Source organism: Scylla paramamosain, chromosome 19 (genome assembly GCF_035594125.1).
Source record: "Scylla paramamosain isolate STU-SP2022 chromosome 19, ASM3559412v1, whole genome shotgun sequence".
NCBI classification, from domain to species: domain Eukaryota; kingdom Metazoa; phylum Arthropoda; class Malacostraca; order Decapoda; family Portunidae; genus Scylla; species Scylla paramamosain.
Window position 1 is genome coordinate 8529645 of NC_087169.1, and position 21633 is coordinate 8551277.

Below are 21633 nucleotides of genomic sequence, written 5' to 3' on the forward strand. Positions count from 1 at the left end.
AGAAAGGAAACCTGAGATGAAGTTACAGAGAGAAAAATAGTAGCCATATAAGGGTAGTTTAGAAATCAGTCTTGTGCAAGACTCTAGCAGAAGCTTTTGATATGTCGAAGACAACAGAAAAAAAAAACCTCTAAGAGATAACCAAGTATCAGTAACAAAAGCCAGAAGATCACCAGTAGAGCGGCATTGACGTAACCCATACTGGCAAGCAGATAGAAGTTTGTGAAGTGATAAATGTTTAAGAATCTTCCTGCGGAAGAGATAAAAAAAAAAAATAGGCAGAAAATTAAAGGAATAGGACAGTAGTTTGAGGGATTAGAACGGTCACATTTTTTTTAGGAAAAGGCTGAATGTAAGTAAACCTCCAGCAAGAAGGAAAGGTAGATGTTGATAGACATAGTTGAAAGAGTTTAAGAAGGCAAGGTGCAAGCACGAAGGCACACTTTTGGAGAACAATAAGAAGGACCTTATCAGTTCTGTAACCTTTCCGAGGGTTTAGGCCAACAAGGGCATAGAAAACATCACTACGAAGGATCTTAATGGAAAGCATGAAGTAGTCACAAGGTGGAAAAGAGGGAGAAACGATTCTTAAATCATTCAAGGTACAATCTTTAGCGAAGATTTGAGCAAAGAATTAAGTTTTAGAAATAGATGAGAGTGGTGCCATCTGGTTGAAATGAAAGAGAGAAAGATTAGGAAGATAAGTTATTAAAAATGTTTTTGGCTAGATGCCAGAAGTCACGAGGGGAGTTAGATCTTGAAAGATTATAACACCTTATGTTAATGAAGGAGTTTTTATCTAGTTGGAGAACTGACTTGCTATGATTCCAGGCAGAAATATAAAGTACATTAGAATCAGGTGATGGAAGGTTCAAGTACCTTTTGTGGGGCACCTCTCTCATGTATAGCAAGAGAACAGCCTGTGTTAAACCAACGTTTGGAAGGTTTAGGTCGAGAAAAATAGTGAAAACTTTACGCCTCTCTGCCAGACACTATCATCTCTGTTATGCGCTCAGCGCACAGAGTCGAATCTCTGACAGGAAAGCATTAGTCATTCCGAGGGAAATCAGCATTATACCTCCTCAGGTCCCCACAACTATGGTCTGATCATTTGGAATTGAGCGTTTAGGCGTTGTCCTTTCTGGGGATTTCCCGGCCTGCAGCCCTGCCAAACCTTGTACTGGGCAATTATCAGATTAGAGCCTATGTGTCGCTAATAAGCTTGCTCCCCACAGACCACCTCTCTCTCTCTCTCTCTCTCTCTCTCTCTCTCTCTCTCTCTCTCTCTCTCTCTCTCTCTCTCTCTCTCTCTCTCTCTGTGTGTGTGTGTGTGTGTGTGTGTGTGTCTCTCTCTCTCTCTGCATATACAATCTACATTTCATGCAAATTTCTTTCTTTCAGAAATCAAGGTAAAAGTTAAGGCATGTTGGTGGCTTTCGCTGTTCGGACAACAGTTTTTGAGGGGTCAAGTAATGATCCCATATTACCCTTTTCTTCCTAAAAAATACTTATTTACTGAACGAGTAAGCTCTTTTCATGGCTGTGGAAGTGATGAGAGAGAGCAGGAGAGGTAGCTTCCATCCTGGCTGACGAAGCGAGAGGAAGTGACCATGGATTAATATGGTCACTCTGACCATCATCAATGGAAATGTGACAACGCCTGGAGGAAACGTTGCCAAGTATTGTGGTGTTTGCAAAAAAAAAAAAACAATGCAAGTATCATAAAAATAAACATATGTTATAATAACTTTTTTTTTGAGTATCACAGTGCATATATACTACAACACCATTTACTTTTGAGGTAGGAAATACCTGATGTAAGGTGTGTCTTGGTACAAGTGTGGGTAGGCCGCAGGCTAGGGAATCCCAAAAAAGAACAAAACTTAAATGCTCAATTCAAAATGGACAGAATCATAGTCAAAACACCAGTGGCATCTCCGCTTTGGGGGATCCTCAGGAGGGATTGGAAAGATAGGACAAGATGCATATATGAAATTGTCATCGAAAAAGACTATTGGAGAAGATAGGGTAACAACAGCAAACAGCGAAAGCCAACAACGTGCCTTAAATTTTACCTCGATGGTGGTGTGAAAAAATTCATAATTAAAGAATAAAAAATATAACATCATAGTTTAAAGGAAATATCATATCTTAAAGGAAATCTATCATATCTAAACGAAATTCACAATGGGGAGAGAGAGAGAGAAAGAGAGAGAGAGAGAGAGAGAGAGAGAGAGAGAGAGAGAGAGAGAGAGAGAGAGAGAGAGAGAGAGTCGCAGTCAGAGGTCGCAGGGTGAGGACGTGTCTGTAGGTCGCTCCTTAAATGAGCTTGCACATTGTCTCATCTCGTCTACAGTCAGCGTGCTCCGGTACCCTCCACATACCTGCACACCAATAAGACGTTTAAAAGTGACGGATAATAGTGTACAGTGCAGTGACGGAGATTCAGTGCTGTAACAGTGAATAGTGTTGTGAGGCCGCAAGGATTATTATTGTGACGATACTCTCCAACAACGTGATCTCATCTCATCTGCAGTCGGCGCCCCCCCCACCTGCCAGCACACCAACACGTGACGTATAAGTGTACAGTGCAGTGAAGGAGATACAGTGTTGTGACAGTGTACAGTGCTGTGCGGATATAGGGGTTACTGTGACGAGTCCTGTCTCCGTACTCCTCCCACTACTGTGGGAGGAGTACAGAGACTCCCTACACAAAGGAAGGAAATCCACTGGGAAATTAACCCCAAGCCGCACCCACACTCCCTCCTTCCGAAGCAATTAACTCCGGCGCCTAGATCTTGGCCTGACCTGACTGACCTGACCGCACCCAACCCATCCCTAGCATCTACCACTGCAGCTGTCACCACTACTACCACCTGCTGAAACTGCACAGAAATGGTGGATCACAGGCCAATCAAGAGGCGAGGCCTTCCCGGGTATTGCCCTCAGAAGTGGTGTGCTGTCTGTGGGAAGGCTGCAGTCAAGAATGCACCTTATGTTAGATGCGAAGGCAGAAATGACTGCCCCAATGTCTGCCACTCTTCCTGCCTCGGATACCATGATGTCTACACATGTGAAGACACGCAGGAACTACGGAGGTTATGCAGCATTGAAGACGCTGTAGTTTACTTCCCTCTAGATCCTAGCGAAAATGCTCCCACCACGCTTGCCGCCCCCAACGAAAGCGACGATGATGGCGATGCAGACGCAGACGTAGATGTGGACGAGCGACAGCACTACAGGGAGATGGATAAGGAGGATCTCATCTCTTACACTCTACGCCTACAGACGGAGGTAACAAACAAAAATAACATAATTCGGTCCCTCACGCTACAAAGGGACTGGATTCTCGAAAAATAGACACACGTGGCTGAACTCCATGAGCTTATGGAGGTCCTCACGGAGTGCAAGAAAGCAGACGCGAGAGTCTTCAGCAGTTCTACTGGGACTACTGCTACTCCCTCCTCTATCCTGAAGACCTGGAAGAAGGCGTGTGCCTTCTCGGACCACTGGAGGCAGTGGTGGCGATCTGGGAGGCCTAAGCCTCTCATAAGAGTAGCGGCTGCACCCCCCAACATCGCCACCACCACCACAGCCTCAGGTAGCACCAACACCACCATTACCACCAATAACAATAGCAGCAACAACAGTAACACAAATAGCATCAACAACAACAACAACAGTAACGACAACAACAGCAGTAGTAGTAGTAGCAGCAACAACAACAGCAGGAGAAACAGCAACAGTACTACCAGCAGCAACAGCAGCAGCAACAGCAGCAGTAGCAGCAGCAGCAGCAGCAGCAGCAGCAGCAGCAGCAGCAGCAGCAGCAGCAGCAGTAGCAGCAGCAGCAGTAGCAACAATAATACCAATAGGAGCAACAACAACAAAAACTACAATGGAATCAGGAAGAAAATCAAGCGACAGCGACGCGGCCAGCGGCGGGCACGAAGTCACCCCAACACACCTGACCGGCGACCTGTCCCTCCTCCTCGTATGACTCAGCCACAAGCATCTGCGTTCCCAGTGAGGCACAGGGGAGAGCAAAGGGTCCGATGCGACTACTGCTTCCGCATTGGCCACACAGCTGAGATGTGCTACAGCCGCGCTGCTGACGAACGCCAGGAACAAAGGCAGGAGAGAATGTTCATGAGGGTTCTGACGGAGGGTTTAGCGCGGCAACAACTTCCTCACCCCCAGCAGCCCTTTCAGGCCCCTCTCCAGCCTTCCTGGCAGCCACAACCCGGTCACTACCCCAGCTGGAATCTCTCCTCGTGGCAGGGCAGACACTAATGCGTCTCGCCTCACCACCACACCTCATTCCCAAGCCAACGCAAGGAGGCAAAGGAACAGGCGCCCCAGCTGTCACCTGACCGTGGGTGGTCTCCGCCAACGTGAGAGGACTCCGCACCAATGTAGGTGACCTTAGCCACAATTTCGTGCTAAGACATAGTGCTGGCATTGTCGCAGTAACAAAAACGTGGCTGAATGACGAGGTGGAGCCGACGTTCAGCAAAATACCAGGCTACTCCCTGTGGGGTGAGGATGGACCGAGAAAACAGAGCAGGCGGAGGTGTCGCTGCCTGTTTTAAGGACGGCCTCCAATCCAAACACAGGAAATTGAGGTAGCCGTGCCACACCTGATAGAGGCACTGTTCTTCAGGTTAGTACTTGCAGACAACAGTGGGCTTCTCCTCTGTGTCATGTACCGCCCCCCCGAGACAAGGACGAGCCCCGCTAGACTTCCTGACGGAGGAACTCGACACCCTGCTCCAGCGTCACAAGTGTTCCCATGTGATGATAGTGGGGGACCTGAACTTCCACATGGAGCAGGATGCCTTCAGTAATCTCCTGGCTGTTCAGGGCCTAACCAACCATGTCACCTTCCCTACACACGAGCGGGAGGGCTGTTGGATCCTGTGGTGACAGACCTACCCGAAGCCAGCATCAGCTGCCAGCAGCTAGGACCAGTGGGCAGCTCAGACCACTTTGCCGCGCTGTCTCAGGTCGAGCTGCAAACGGCGAGGGAAGACGCTATCCTGCGTACCGTCTGGCTTTGGAACAGGGCGGACCGGCCATCCATGAAGCAGGACATGGAGAACACGGACTGGGAATCCTTTCTAATGGGAGATGCTGAGACCAAGGCACGCACCCTCACCACCAGGCTCCTTGCTCTCCAACAGCAGCATGTGCCCAGCCGAGTATATCTGTCCAGGCCTGGTGATCCCGCCTGGTTTGGTTCTCGCTGCACAGCATCTGCCGAGGCCAAGCATGCTGCCTGGGTGAGGTACAAGCGACACCCGTCACGCAGGAACAAGACGCTGCACCGAGAGGCGTGTAAGAGGATGACGTCCATCTGCAGATAGGGGAGGAATCAGCTAAAGGAGGACAGAAGGCGAAAGCTCAGTGGCCCAGGTGTTGGCAACAAGACCTGGTGGAATCTGGTGAAGGAGCAGCAAGGAACATGTCACTGCGAGACTCTTCCTCCACTCACCAGACCTGACGGATCCATTGCCACGAGCAGTGCAGACAAGGCCACACTCCTCGCCGACCTTTTCGCCAACAGGATGAAGGTAGATGACTCGGCATGACCTGTAAAACAGCTGGCCCCGGAAATTGATTGCACTGTCACCACTGTCCTGGTGACGGCAGAGCAGGTTGAGTGGCTACTCGGTGCGGTGGATGTGCAAGTTGCTGGAGCAAATAGTGGCTGCTGCCATCTGCCAACACCTGAGCAAAAACCACCTCCTCTCAGACAGGCAGTTTGGATTCAGGCCTGGCAGATCCACCGCAGACCTCCTCCTCATCCTCTCCAAGGACTGGCAAGACGCCCTGGAAGAAGGCCTGGACACCCTTGTGGTGGCCCTGGACATTGCTGGGGCTTTTGACAGGGTCTGGCACGCGGGGCTCATTGAAAAGCTTCGCGCCAAGGGTGTCCAAGGTGACCTGCTAATGCTGCTCGAAGATTACCTCCAGGGTAGGACCCTTCAGGTAGTAGTCAACAGGCAGTCATCAAGGCCTTCACCTGTCCGGGCCTTAGTTCCACAAGGCTCCGTCTTGGGCCCAGTCCTATGGAACACATACAACGACGACCTCCTCTGGCAACTGTCATCTGTGGCAGCATACGCCGACGACTGCACTCTCTCCCGCTCCTACTGCCGCCTCGACAAAAGCGTGTCGTCACTGAGCTGAACAGGCAGTTCGGACTGGTGGAGCAGTGGGGAAAGATGTGGCAGGTTAACTTCGCTCCTGAGAAGACGCAGGCGATGGTCATCTTGCGGTCCCCAGGTGCCTCACACGCAGTCTTAGGACAGCTGCGTTTTGGAGGCAAGAGCCTGCCACTTCAGGATTACATCAAGATCCTGGGCGTGCCTAAGCTTTGATCACCACATCGCTGTCGTCGTCCGCCAGACCTCTCTCCGAGTCTCTGCCCTGCGCAGGATGGCGAACACCCTCGACCCACGGGGCATCCTCACGTTATACAGGGCACAGATACGCCCATGTATGGAGTACAGTGCCCTGTGCTGGATGTCGAGTGCCGCCACCCACATGCAGAGACTGGATGCTGTGCAGCGGCGAGCCCTGCGCTTGGTGGCCACCGATGAGGACCAACAGCACCCACCACCAGTAACGTCACTGGAGCACCGCCGGGACGTGTCGGCACTAGTGGTGTGCCACAAATCTCAGGTGCAGAGGGTCCCTCACCTCAACTCCCTGAGGCTGCTGTCCCACACAGTGCAGAGGTGCACCAGAGCTGCGGCTAGTAGCGACGAGCTAGTGAAGGTGCCTCGGTCTCGCTCTAGCCAACACCAGCGCACAGCCAAGACTTCGCGGATGTAGAACATATTCACGGCGGCCACGCCCCAAGTGCAGGACATGTCCACACACCAGGTGAAGCTGGCAGCCCACAGCTGACGTAGCACGCACCTGTCCCCACTGGCGCTTTAAATTTTTATTATTTTATTGTATTATTGTATTACTATTATTATCTTTATGTTAAGTATGTATAGTGTTATTCCTGTAAGTAATACTATCACAGGCTTTTTAAATAATTCCATACTCAACGTGGAATTTTAAGCTTTTCTGTAAATATTTGTTTAAAAAAAAAAAAAGAGAGAGAGAGATAATATGGAGGGCAGTATTGGTAGACTAACAGGCAGATTTTTTTCTCATATTATAATGATTCATAGGTAAGTATAGATTTCTGAAAGAAAGAAATTTGCATGAAATGTAGATTGTATATGCAGAGAGAGACACACACAGAGAGAGAGAGAGAGAGAGAGAGAGAGAGAGAGAGAGAGAGAGAGAGAGAGAGAGAGAGAGAGAGAGAGGTGGTTTGTGGGGAGCTAGGTTATTAGCGACACATAGGCTCTAATCTGATAATTGCCCAGTACAAGGTTTGGCAGGGCTGCAGGCCGGGGAATCCCCAGAAAGGACAACGCCTAAACGCTCAATTCCAAATGATCAGACCATAGTTGTGGGGACCTGAGGAGGTATAATGCTGATTTCCCTCGGAATGACTAATGCTTCCCTGTCAGAGATTCAACTCTGTGCGCTGAGCGCATAACATAAATGATACCGTCTGGCAGAGAGGCATAAATTTTTCACTCTTTCTCTCGATCTAAACCTTCCAAGCCTTGGTTTAACACAATCTGTTCTCTTGCTATGGATGAGAGAATTGCCTCACAAAACGTACTTGAACCTTCCATAACCTGAATCTAATGTGAACCCTCTGTGTCCAGCCATTTGGCAACAGCACAGGAACACAGTAACATGTGACAAAACAACGAATACAGAAACAAGCTGCCCACAAACAGAACGGGGAGGGTCTACTAACACTAACTCACCAACATACCAAATACTCGACAGAATGTACTGTTGAGGAGCCGTCTTTACTTACAAGGCATTACAATCACAGGCAGGCTCTGAAAGACACATCTCTCTCACCTGACATCAGCACGGGCGGATTGCTATACTAGACAAATAATATACGAGTAACATGAATATAATCGTCCTCTAATTGTAAATCGCACAGTCTCTAAGCCTCGCCTTGCTTCATCTTATACGTCCTATCTCCCAGCATCCAGACAATAACTAAGGGATGCTACTCCAACTGCGGTCTACGCAGAGTGGAGAAGGGGGTAGTCACATGACAAAAAAAGAAGGGCTGGTACAGGGGAGGAGGAGTGATGACATACACACACATGCGCCTGCTACAGACAAGCTGCGAGCTGTGGGTTACAAAATCTTCTCAATAATCTTGCTTGCTTCACCTCCCCAAAGAAGCACTCCCAATATTGTTCTCAAACGTGAACGACAAATATATATATATATATATATATATATATATATATATATATATATATATATATATATATATATATATATATATATATATATATATATATATATATATATATATATATATATATATATATATATATCACCTGTATGTAGACTTAATTCATATATGAATTCGCAGAGAAACTATACGATATGCATGTTCAGCTGATGCTTTATTTGATATTTCCATTTTATTAGAGAAGACAGGCAACATTAATTAGTGATATCAATTATATTATCAAATATCATACCATATCAGTGCAATATATTTTAGTCAGGAAACGCTACTTCAGAGATTATATTTAATTGCCTAGTGACAGATATTTATTACTTTATAAACTTCAGAAGTGCTCAGATTCTCCGTATCCGTGAAGTTGAGAACACCACGATCTCCAGAAGAAAGGTCACTAGTGCCAACAATATTCCTGTGTAAAAGAAAAAAAATGTTAGTTATTGCACCCAATCATTATTAATGTATACGCAAAGGCCATTTTCACCTCCTTTGGATGACCAACCGTTTGTGTCACGAAACTTATCGTAATCACCTCACTCTTTTATGGTCAAGAATATAGTATTTTTTTCTTGTTTCCTTATGTCTTTCTCAAGATTGATTGCCTGTTGAAAGATTTACTGCACATCTTACTATTCTGCATAAGTTACCTGGGATCATATTGAAAGAAGATTTGCACACGGAGGTAAGAGATGGTCAAGCACAGCTTAAACATAATTATGACATACAAATTTGTGCCATATCGGTGATGTTAAAGACTGGGTAATTTACTTCTTCCTTAGAGGTGGTGTAGCTCAGGAAGAGTTCTAATTCAATATATAATTATGTATCACAAAAGTAATGAATTATTTCAAACTAGCATTTTTTTTTTTTTTCTAGTGCTTCGCTCATTGACCTATTTCAAATTTTACCTGAAAAAAAATACACCCACACAATATACCTAATTGGTATGAAGTGGTTTTCATGTGTAGAGGTTAAAAATAGATACATAAACAGAAATACTATGTATTTTCCATTTACTTCATTATTCTACTGCCAATGTAGTTTCATTTTCACCTAATTACCCCCTACTGTGTCAACTGTGTAATGCTGGTACCACGCTTTCCATTCATTTATTGCCGTCAGCACGTCGTTAGTTGTGTGTTTCCCACTTCAGTTTTAGAGTCTAGTTAGGAGAAAAGAAAAAAAAATTATCCTCATGACAATGTTATATACATTTTTTGTCTTTTCAAGCTGGTTTGCGTTAATATACAATATGTTTAGGGGTAGCGTGGCTGGAGAAATCGTCTCATATTTGGCGCAGCTTATGATACGTTTCATCTCCCTTAACCCGTGTGACAAAATCAATTATAATACTCTTCACATAGATGGCATTTATGGGAGAAATTATCCTTTATGATCAATCAGTTATAACGTTCCTCACAGAGCTAGCGTTTCTGAGAAAAACAGAAAAAGAAAGACAGAAACCGTAAGAGTAAATAGAGACAACAGCCAGAATAAACAAGATGTATAAGAAGACCTACGTATTTTTTCCCTCTAGGGTTGGACAACCAAAGTGACCCTCAATCCAGCTCAGCAATACAATCCGGCCAGCGAAGCGCCAGCAAAAAATAAATACAGTAGAATCTGCCAGAATACTATTGTTGTCCGCGACCCTTAATGGAAGAAGAAATTTGGATAGGCCCAGTGCCTCATATGCTTCAAGACTGTGGCTGTCTTCAAAGAATTCAACGTGGGCTTTCCCTGAGAGAAATAACACCATCGTTGGAGATTCAGGCAACCTGCATAAAAGAACTTTAATCTTCCATAAGGGAACTGCTGAGGTGAATAAGACGACTCGCGCCAGTACTGAAGTCTGCTTCTTTGCCCTCAGGATATTCTCCTTCATGAAGGTGTGCATTATCGCCGTATTCGTCGGTCCAGATCAGCGTTCTAATGAACTCCAGGTGCCGTACTGCATGGCATCACCACTAGTCATGTCATTATCTTATTTATTATCATTATTATCATTTTATTGACAAAAATCAGATTAGGGGAAGGTGAGGTATGCCCGACCGACCCATAGGGCGGAATGGAACCCCCGCTAATTCCAACTAGAAAGGACAAGGTTCACATTGTGACTGCTAGATGTCCTTCACGTCATCCAAAAGTGATATAATTGCGGGCAGAAGTCACGCTCATTAATCAATTTGCGCTAAAGATGGGAAGTTAGGGTTTTTTTTTTTTCATGGTGCTAATGTTATTTGGACAATGTAAGATACTGGATTTTTTTTGCATAGACATATTAAATATAATGACTTACTATTGATGCTGAATATGCTCATTTGTATGTACATTATAGGTATATGACATAAATTAATATATAAAACATGGATGTTTTGTGACATTTTTTTAAAAACGGAAAAGGAGAAACCCCAGAAGAAACCAGCAATTCTAGCATTAAAAAAAAAAAAAGACAAAACAGAAAGATGATAAAAAAAAAAATATTAAGAAAAAAAAAAAAAGGCAACAGCTGGACTCATGAATGTGACAGTGAGAGTGAGGAAGGATATTCAGTTGTCTGCTTGTATTACAATGACGCATTTGGCAATTCTTTGAGCGGTGAAGGGTTGATTTATTGTGTTATCTGCAAGAGATGGGCACATGAGCAATGTGCAGGGATACATGATGATGAGGAAGAAGTTTTTGTGTGTGATTTATGCCAGTAATGATTAGTTTCTTTCTTATGGTATAGCACTGTGAAGGATTCATACAGGAGTAAAATGGGCATATGAACAATGTACAGGGATAGAGGATGATGAGGAAAACGGTTTTCTATGTCATTTGTACCACTAAGGATTTGTTTCTTTATTTTAAAACTGAGGGTTTTGGTGAACCCTTAGAGGGGTAAGATGGATCGCTGGGGTCCATCTTACCCTGTCATATTTTATTTTGGTACAATAGTTATTTATTTATGTATTTATTTATCTATCTATCTATCTATCTATTTATTTTGGAAAAATTTATTTCATGCTTTTTCCTACAAAAATAGTGACCATTGTGAGTACTATAAACATAGCACCCTAAAGCACCACCACAACCTCTCAGTTCTCAAAAAAAAAAATAAATAAATAAATAAATAAATAAATAAATAAATAAATGTAAATATGGTTTCTAGACTCGTTCTTTTATTAAGCAGTCTGTCTTACTCAACCTTCCTCTACAGTAAACAAGAAATATTGTTCAAATTAATAACATTTTCATCTTTCGAAAAAAAAAAAAAAAAAATATATATATATATATATATATATATATATATATATATATATATATATATATATATATATATATATATATATATATATATATATATATATATATATATATATATATATATATATATATATATATATATATATATATATATATATATATATATATATATATATATATATATATATATATATATATATATATATATATATATATATATATATATATCAAAACTATCCGTCACCATATCAAAGCATATAAACTTAGTGCATAAATGAGTGCATATAGAGCTTTAGCACATTATATATATATATATATATATATATATATATATATATATATATATATATATATATATATATATATATATATATATATATATATATATATATATATATATATAATGTGCTAAAGCTCTATATGCACTCATTTATGCACTAAGTTTATATGCTTTGATATGGTGACGGATAGTTTTGATATATATATATATATATATATATATATATATATATATATATATATATATATATATATATATATATATATATATATATATATATATATATATATATATATATATATATATATATATATATATATATATATATATATATATATATATATATATATATATATATATATATATATATATATATATATATATATATATATATATATATATATATATATATATATATATATATATATATATATATATATATATATATATATATATATATATATCAAAACTATCCGTCACCATATCAAAGCATATAAACTTAGTGCATAAATGAGTGCATATAGAGCTTTAGCACATTATATATATATATATATATATATATATATATATATATATATATATATATATATATATATATATATATATATATATATATATATATATATATATATATATATATATATATATATATATATATAGCTGCATAGGCCGCCAACAACACTGCCCAATTTAATGAACTTTGCATCTTAATATTTCTCATCTAATATTTCTGAAACTAACCATCGCTATCACAACATGTTGAATTAAAACAAAAAATAAAACAACTACTTGAACATTTTTAACACGAACAGGGTCACTCAATAAGTCATGATTTCCTCGATACACACTTTCCCTTGTCATGTACCTGCCTGACAGTTGTCTATGTCCGTCAATAATTTCAACTTGTTCAGTATCAACAGATCACATAAATTTACTAAGGTGTTCATAACTGAAAATTCCCAATACTTTCCACACTCATATTTGTCTCTATCATCCTTAAATAACACAATTACATTAGGTAGCTTACACCAAGGAATAAAATGTTCAGGATGTGTAACGGAAACATAAACTAATTGTCTGGCACTACCTTAAGGAGTCCTGGACACATTTCTACATAAATTTTGTTAACATTCAAGTCCTTAATCGCTCTGTCAACTTCCGGTTGTGTGAACGACTAGTCCTACACGGAAATTGTTAGCCATTTTCATATTCAAGTCAATTGATAATTGACCCAATTAATTGATAGCCTTCCAAAATCAACTTTGGGTAGTTCGTTTCCAGAAGACGTTTCCACTGCGGCTGTGGCACACCCCACCTCTCGACGCGCTATCCGATCCATCGTATCGCAGCTTGTCGATATCGTGTTCGCCACCTACGGCTCGCCTTGTGTGCCGAGATTTAGGGGGCCGAGGTCCTCTAGAACAGGGGTTCCTTATCTTTCATGTTCCTCTGTACCCCTTGGACATATTTATAGGTTCCAATGTACCCCTAAATAAATTAAGAAAAATTGGCACAGCCAACCAGTCCAATTAATATGACAGATGTGTCCCAACCCATGCATATCTCGGCACACAAGGCGAGCCGAAGACTGGCGAGCAAAGACTGACGGCTGAGAAATCCAAGGTCTTGAAGCGACAGGAATAACAGCATTAAATCACTCGAGATCCGTAGTGACGACTTGGAGTCCAGCCTTGACACGACAGGGACAGGGTCCGTGACGGCCAGAAGTTGTACGGGAACAGGCTGATGGACAGGCTGGCGGAAGAAAGCTTGACAGAGGCCCTGAAGCACCTGAAGAAAGCACCATAGACACCATAGAAAGCACCATAGAGAGACAATTCTCTTCCTCCACACAAAACTACAAGCACCTAATAACACACACACCCTTCACTCAAAAATTTTAAAATCATGGCGACTCCTACACCAGCCTCGGAGTCCCCATCTGGGGAGGGGACCATAAATGTCCCCAGGTCGGACTGCCTTTCCGTCGACGACTCTAAGTGTCTTGACACCCCCCTCAACTTTTTCTTCATTAACTTCTGCAACATTCGCGGTCTAAGATCTAATTTTCAATCTGTAGAACACCACCTTTCCTCTTCTAAACCTCATCTTCTTTTCCTCACTGAAACTCAGGTGTCTGAGGCAACTGACAGTAGCCCCTTTTTTGTTCCCTCCTACTTTCTCTATCCTCATTTTCGATCCAAAGCTGGATGCTGCGTTTATGTGCGCAATGACTTAACCTGCTCTCGTGCCCACGCTCTTGAATCTTCCGAGTTTTCCACCATCTGGCTACGACTACAGAGTCATTCTCACACTAAATTTATCTGTGCTGTATACCTCTCTCCTAACTCCTCTGACTATAAGAAATTCTTTGACTACTTAACTTCCAAAGTGGAGCACATTCTGACCCTCTTCCCTTTTGCAGAGATCTCCATTCTTGGAGACTTCAATGTTCACCACCAGCCTTGGCTTTCCTCTCCCTTCACTGACCATCCTGGTGAACTAGCCTACAACTTTGCTATCCTCCATGACCTAGAGCAATTGGTGCAACACCCTACTCGTATTCCTGACCGTCTTGGAGATACGCCCAACATTCTTGACCTTTTCCTGACCTCTAATCCTTCTGCTTATGCTGTCACCCTTTTTTTTCCGTTGGGCTCCTCCGATCACAATCTCATATCTTTATCTTGTCCTATCACTCCAATCCCTCCTCAGGATCCCCCTAAGCGAAGGTGCCTCTGGCGTTTTGCCTCTGCTAGTTGGGAGGACCTGAGGAGGTATTTTGCTGATTTTCCTTGGAATGACTACTGCTTACGTGTCAGAGACCCGTCTTTGTGTGCTGAGCGCATAACAGAGGTGATAGTGTCTGGCATGGAGGCGTACATTCCTCACTCTTTTTCTCGTCCTAAACCTTCTAAACCTTGGTTTAACACAGCTTGTTCACGTGCTATACATGATAGAGAGGTGGCCCACAAAAGGTACTTAAGCTTTCCTTCACCAGAATCTCATGCACTTTATATTTCTGCCCGGAACCATGCCAAGTCTGTTCTCCAACTAGCCAAAAACTCCTTCATTAACAGAAAATGACAAAACCTTTCAATATCTAACTCCCCTAGTGATTTCTGGCATCTAGCCAAAAATATCTCCAATAACTTTGCTTCTTCTTCTTTCCCTCCTCTACTTCAACCAGATGGCACCACTGCTATCACATCTATTTCTAAAGCTGAACTCTTTGCTCAAACCTCTGGTAAAAACTCTACCTTGGACGATTCTGGGCTTGTTCCTCCCTCTCCTCCACCCTCTGACTACTTCATGCCACGTATTAAAATTCTTCATAATGATGTTTTCCATGCCCTCGCTGGCCTAAACCCTCGGAAGGCTTATGGACCTGATGGGGTCCCTCCTATTGTTCTCCGAAACTGTGCCTCCGTGCTTGCACCTTGCCTAGTCAAACTCTTTCAGCTCTGTCTGTCAACATCTACCTTTCCTTCTTGCTGGAAGTTTGCCTACATTCAACCTGTTCCTAAAAAGGGTGACCGCTCTAATCCCTCAAACTACCGTCCTATTGCTTTAATTTCCTGCTTATCTAAAGTTTTTTAATCTATCCTCAACAGGAAGATTCTTAAACATCTGTCACTTCACAACCTTCTATCTGATCGCCAGTACGGGTTCCGTCAAGGCCGCTCTACTGGTGATCTTCTGGCTTTCCTTACTGAGTCTTGGTCATCCTCTTTTAGAGACTTTGGTGAAACTTTTGCTGTTGCCTTGGACATATCAAAAGCCTTTGATAGAGTCTGGCACAAAGCTTTGATTTCCAAACTACCCTCCTACGGTTTCTATCCTTCTCTCTGTAACTTCATCTCAAATTTCCTTTCTGACCGTTCTATTGCTGCTGTGGTAGACGGTCACTGTTCTTCTCCTAAATCTATTAACAGTGGTGTTCCTCAGGGTTCTGTTCTGTCACCCACTCTCTTCTTATTATTCATTAATGATCTTCTAAACCAAACTTCTTGTCCTATCCACTCCTATGCTGATGATACCACCCTGCACTTTTCCACGTCTTTTCATAGACGTCCAACCCTTCAGGAGGTAAACATATCACGCAGGGAAGCCACAGAACGCCTGACTTCTGATCTTTCTAAAATTTCTGATTAGGGCAGAGCAAACTTGGTATTGTTCAATGCCTCAAAAACTCAATTCCTCCATCTATCAACTCGACACAATCTTCCAGACAACGATCCCCTCTTCTTCAATGACACTCAACTGTCCCCCTCTTCTACACTGAACATCCTCGGTCTGTCCTTTACTTATAATCTGAACTGGAAACTTCACATCTCATCTCTAGCTAAAACAGCTTCTATGAAGTTAGGTGTTCTGAGACGTCTCCGCCAGTTTTTCTCACCCCCCCAGCTGCTAACTCTGTACAAGGGCCTTATCCGTCCATGTATGGAGTATGCTTCACATGTCTGGGGGGGTTCCACTCATACTGCTGTTCTAGACAGGGTGGAATCAAAAGCTTTTCGTCTCATCAACTCCTCTCCTCTAACTGACTGTCTTCAGCCCCTCTCTCACCGCCGCAGTGTTGCATATCTAGCTGTCTTCTACCGCTATTTTCATGCTAACTGCTCTTCTGATCTTGCTAACTGCATGCCTCCCCTCCTCCCGCGGCCTCGCTGCACAAGACTTTCTTCTTTCTCTCACTCCTATTCTGTCCACCTCTCTAACGCAAGAGTTAACCAGTATTCTCAATCATTCATCCCTTTCTCTGGTAAACTCTGGAACTCCTTGCCTGCTTCTGTATTTCCACCTTCCTATGACTTGAATTCCTTCAAGAGGGAGGTTTCAAGACACTTATCCACCAATTTTTGACCACTGCTTTGACCCTTTTAAGGGACTGGCATTTCAGTGGGCATTTTTTTTTATTAGATTTTTGTTGCCTTTGGCCAGTATCCTTCCTACATAAAAAAAAAAAAAAAAAATGTAGTAGCGTAGCAGTTAACCCGAAGGCAATGAAGGCTGAAGTAGCGTTGGCGAGCGGGGTCACGTAAGGCAGGAGGAAACAGACATCCTCCATCCCACCACTGCGACCACTTTATGTTCTAGGATGATCAATTAGCACTTGTAGTAATGTCCACGTCCTAGGATAACAGCAAAGCACGGTGTAGAATGGGTCCATTATAATAAAATAATCGGCAGTACAGAGACGTGACCGAGTACCCCGGAGGCCTGCGGTTGACTTTGGAAGCGAACGGAGACACCAAGAAAGGAGGAGCAGAAGCGTGTCAAAGTTAAGGAAAATAATTAATGATAAATACTAGCAATAATGGCAATTACAATAATAACGAAAAATAAAAATTAACTTGTAATATATATATATATATATATATATATATATATATATATATATATATATATATATATATATATATATATATATATATATATATATATATATATATATATATATATATATATATATATATATATATATATATATATATATATATATATATATATATATATATATATATATATATATATATATATATATATATATATATATATATATATATATATATATATATATATATATATATATATATATATATATATATATATATATATATATATATATATATATATATATATATATATATATATATATATATATATATATATATATATATATATATATATACTATCAAGTACATCATATTGTGCACTTAATTATTAGTGCATATATCAACTTGGGCCCACGCCTGATATTAATATGTTTTTTTTTTCTTACTAATCTCGGATATTCTCGTTTTTTTTTTTTTCTTGTATGTATAGTGTTTTTTTTCTTTTTATGCAACAGAACGACAGCAATAGTGCTGGTGACGAGTAACTTTATCACACCTTCACTAGCTTTTTCAGTAAAACTGAGTGACTCAGGTTGGTGTGGCAGAATGAAATGTTGGGATAGTTTGGGTGTACAAACACTTATGCGTAGAGTAGGGTACAGTGAGAAGGTCTTTCAAAGCGTCGAAGAGGGAGGTTGTATGTAAGCGGGCGATGTTGTTTAATATGGTAAACTATGATATTTTGGATCACTCAGCAGAATGTCGCATCTGGAGTGTATCACAAATATTAACATTAAATATTAACATTACAAGACCATTAAGTAACATAAATGTTAGGATACTGAAAGGAAAATCTTAGAGATGTGGCTGACGTTCGCCATCGTTCGATTATCATTTTCTTTTTTTTATTTGCTATTATTAAAAAAGATGTCTTTTATTACCATTGCATCAATTTCAAACGAATTTTAAAAGACTCACCTATTCATGAATTTAAACCTAACCCAACCTAATCCTAACCTAACTTAGCCTAAACCATTCCACTGTGTTCAAAACTGATTGGCACTTCCTCTTCTTGGCTTTGGAAATATTTGTCGGGCGCAGGCAGGCTGCAAGTGGATGATGTCACGCAAGTGGATGATGCCAGCTAACACAGCATCCAGACACCCTGAATATTTAATTTTGCCACACCGGTGTAGTTCACTCGAGGTCCATCCCAGCACTTACTGTCTGCGCATGCATGAAGAGCGTGCCAGACCTCATTTGCGCTTTGGCTTCACAAAGTGAGCATCTCACTCTTTTGAAGATGAATTCGGTAGATGATATATTCGGTTCATGGTTTCCTGAGATGATTTGAATACTCAGATACATTAAAATCGTGTCCAATACTATTATTCTTACTATTTTTTTTTTTTTGTATGATCTTTGTTACCTCAATAAAGTTTTATTTTAGTTTTCCATGGACCACACTCGATAAGGAACGAATTTGCTAGTAAACTTGTCCATTTGACTAGGTGGCTGGAGCTTCCTTTCAGGAAAAAAAAATAAAATAAATAAAATAAAACAATACACGCAGGAAAGCCACAAAACGCCTGACTTCTGAACTTTCTAAAACTTATGATTGGGGCAGAGCAAATTTAGTATTGTTCAAAGTCTCAAAAACTCAATTCTTCCATCTATCAATTCTATACAACCTTCCAGACAACTATACCCTCTTCTTCAATGACACTTAACTGCCCACCTCTTCTACACGGAACATCCTCGGTCTGTCCTTTACTAATAATCTAAACTGGAAAGTTAACATTTCATTTCTATGAAGTTAGGTGTTTTGAGAAGTCTCCTTAATTTTTTTTTCTCACCCTTCCAGCTGCTAACTCTGTACAGGGACCGTATCCGTCCATGTATGAAGTATACTTCACATGCTTGGGGGGGCTCCACTCATACCGCTCTTCTAGACAGGGTGAAATCAAAAGTTTTTTGTTTCATCAACTCCTCTCCTCTGACTGACTCCTTTCAGCCTCTTTCTCTTTGGCGCAGAGTTGCATCTCTTGCGATCTTCTACCGCTATTTACATGCAAACTGCTAGCATATCGGGCCAATGTTTGGGCGATTCCTACCACCAGGGACCACGCGACCCGAGGATACTAAGGAGAAGCCCAAGATACGACGATGTGAACCTGGTTGCATTTAAGGAAGCTCTAAAGCAGGAGTTCCCAACCTGGGGTACATGTACCCCCAGTGGTGCATTTGCACTTTCTAGGTGGGTACATTGGATCTCAGAGAACAACCACTGCTGTACAATACATGATTCAATCGGCAGTCAGATTGCACAATGTTTTTTTTATTTCTTATCTTTCTAATTTTCTCATTATATTAAGCGAAACTTTTATTCAAATTATATCAAGGGTACGGTGAATAACATTTCGTTTTCACTATTTTGGAACTTCCCGTGGCCGCAATCTAAGCTAGGTCTGATAAACTACGCATTATAATCGTGTCCAGTACTGTTATTCTTACATTTTTTTTTTTATCTTTATTACCTCAATAAAGTCTTCCAGTTTTAAATGAACCACACTTGATAAGGGACAAATTTGTTTGTAAACATGAAAGCATATGACTGAGTGATAAGGTGGATATTGTACTTGTACTTCAATAAATACTTGTACTAAGTACCTTCTTTTTCTTCTTCATTCTAAGGGGTGTGATCCTGTCATATACGTCCTTTTTTTTTATGGCCAACGACAACAAAAATCCAATAAGAAAAAAAATGGCCCACTAAGATACTGGTCCCCAAATAGGGTCCAAAACGATAGTAAAAAAAACTGAAGGATAAATAAATGTCTTGAAACCTCCCTCTTGAAGGAGTTCAAATCATAGGGAGGTTGAAATATAAAAACAGGCAGGGAGTTCCAGAGTTTACCAGAGAAAGGGATGAATGATTGATAATACTGGTTAACTCTTGCATCAGAGAAGTGGATAGAACAGGGTGAGGGAAAGGCGAAAGTCTTGTGCAGCGAGGCCGCGGGAGGAGGGGAGACATGGAGTTAGCAAGATCGGAAGAGCAGTTTGCATGTAAATAGCGGTAGAAGATCGCAAGAGATGCAACTCTGCGCCAAAGAGAAAGAGGCTGAAAGCAGTCAGTCAGAGGAGAGGAGTTGATGAAACAAAAAACTTTTGATTCCACCCTGTCTAGAAGAGCGGTATGAGTGGATCCCCCCCAAGCATGTGAAGTATACTTCATACATGGACGGATACGGTCCCTGTACAGAGTTAGCAGCTGGAAGGGTGAGAAAAAAAAATGGAGGAGACTTCTCAGAACACCTAACTTCATAGAAATGAGATGTTAACTTTCGAGTTTAGATTATAAGTAAAGGACAGACCGAGGATGTTCCGTGTAGAAGAGGTGGGCAGTTAAGTGTCATTGAAGAAGAGGGATACTTGTCTGGAAGGTTGTATGGAATTGATAGATGGAAGAATTGAGTTTTTGAGACTTTGAACAATACTGAATTTGCTCTGCTCCAATCATAAGTTTTAGAAAGTTCAGAAGTCAGGCGTTTTGTGGTTTTCCTGCGTGTATTGTTTTTTTTTTTTTTTTTTTTTTTCCTGAAGGAAGCTCCAGCCAACTAGTCAAATGGACAAGTTTACCATAATAATAAGACGTTATATAGAAATCCCACCCTCAAATATTACAGTAATATGCCCTCCCTAAACACGCCTTCTCTTTGACTCGTTAAGCATCATGTCTCAGTTAAAGGATATCCATCCGGCTATTGACTGAGATGGTGAGAAAAATGGTTAAACTCATCTCCCCACCCACGCCCCAGCAGACACAGGACGGGGAACTAGGAGGGAGGGAAAGAAGGAGGGAAAGAAAGGGGGGAGGGGATGAAAACCTGTCCTGCCCCTCGCGCCACTCTCTCACTAAATCGCTAACCTACTCTCTAACTTGGGTTATAAATTGTTATTGTCGGGGTAGTAGGAGAGCTTTTTGAAAACTAATTACACTATAAGAGAGAGTAGCTCCCAGGCTATATAATCTATCACTTTCAACTCTTAACAATGAATGGAAGTGGAGGAAATCTGGTGAGGAAGATTAATTTTACATTTATATTAAGTTACTGTAAAGTCTAAGCGAGTGGGAACGCGTCTGTGACTCGTCTTTCCTCCTCTTCTTTCTTTATTTTTTTCTCCGTCAGTCATTCTTCTTCTCGCTTTTTCCTCTCTATCTCGTTGAGTTTAACTATATATATATATATATATATATATATATATATATATATATATATATATATATATATATATATATATATATATATATATATATATATATATATATATATATATATATATATATATATATATATATATATATATATATATATATATATATATATATATATATATATATA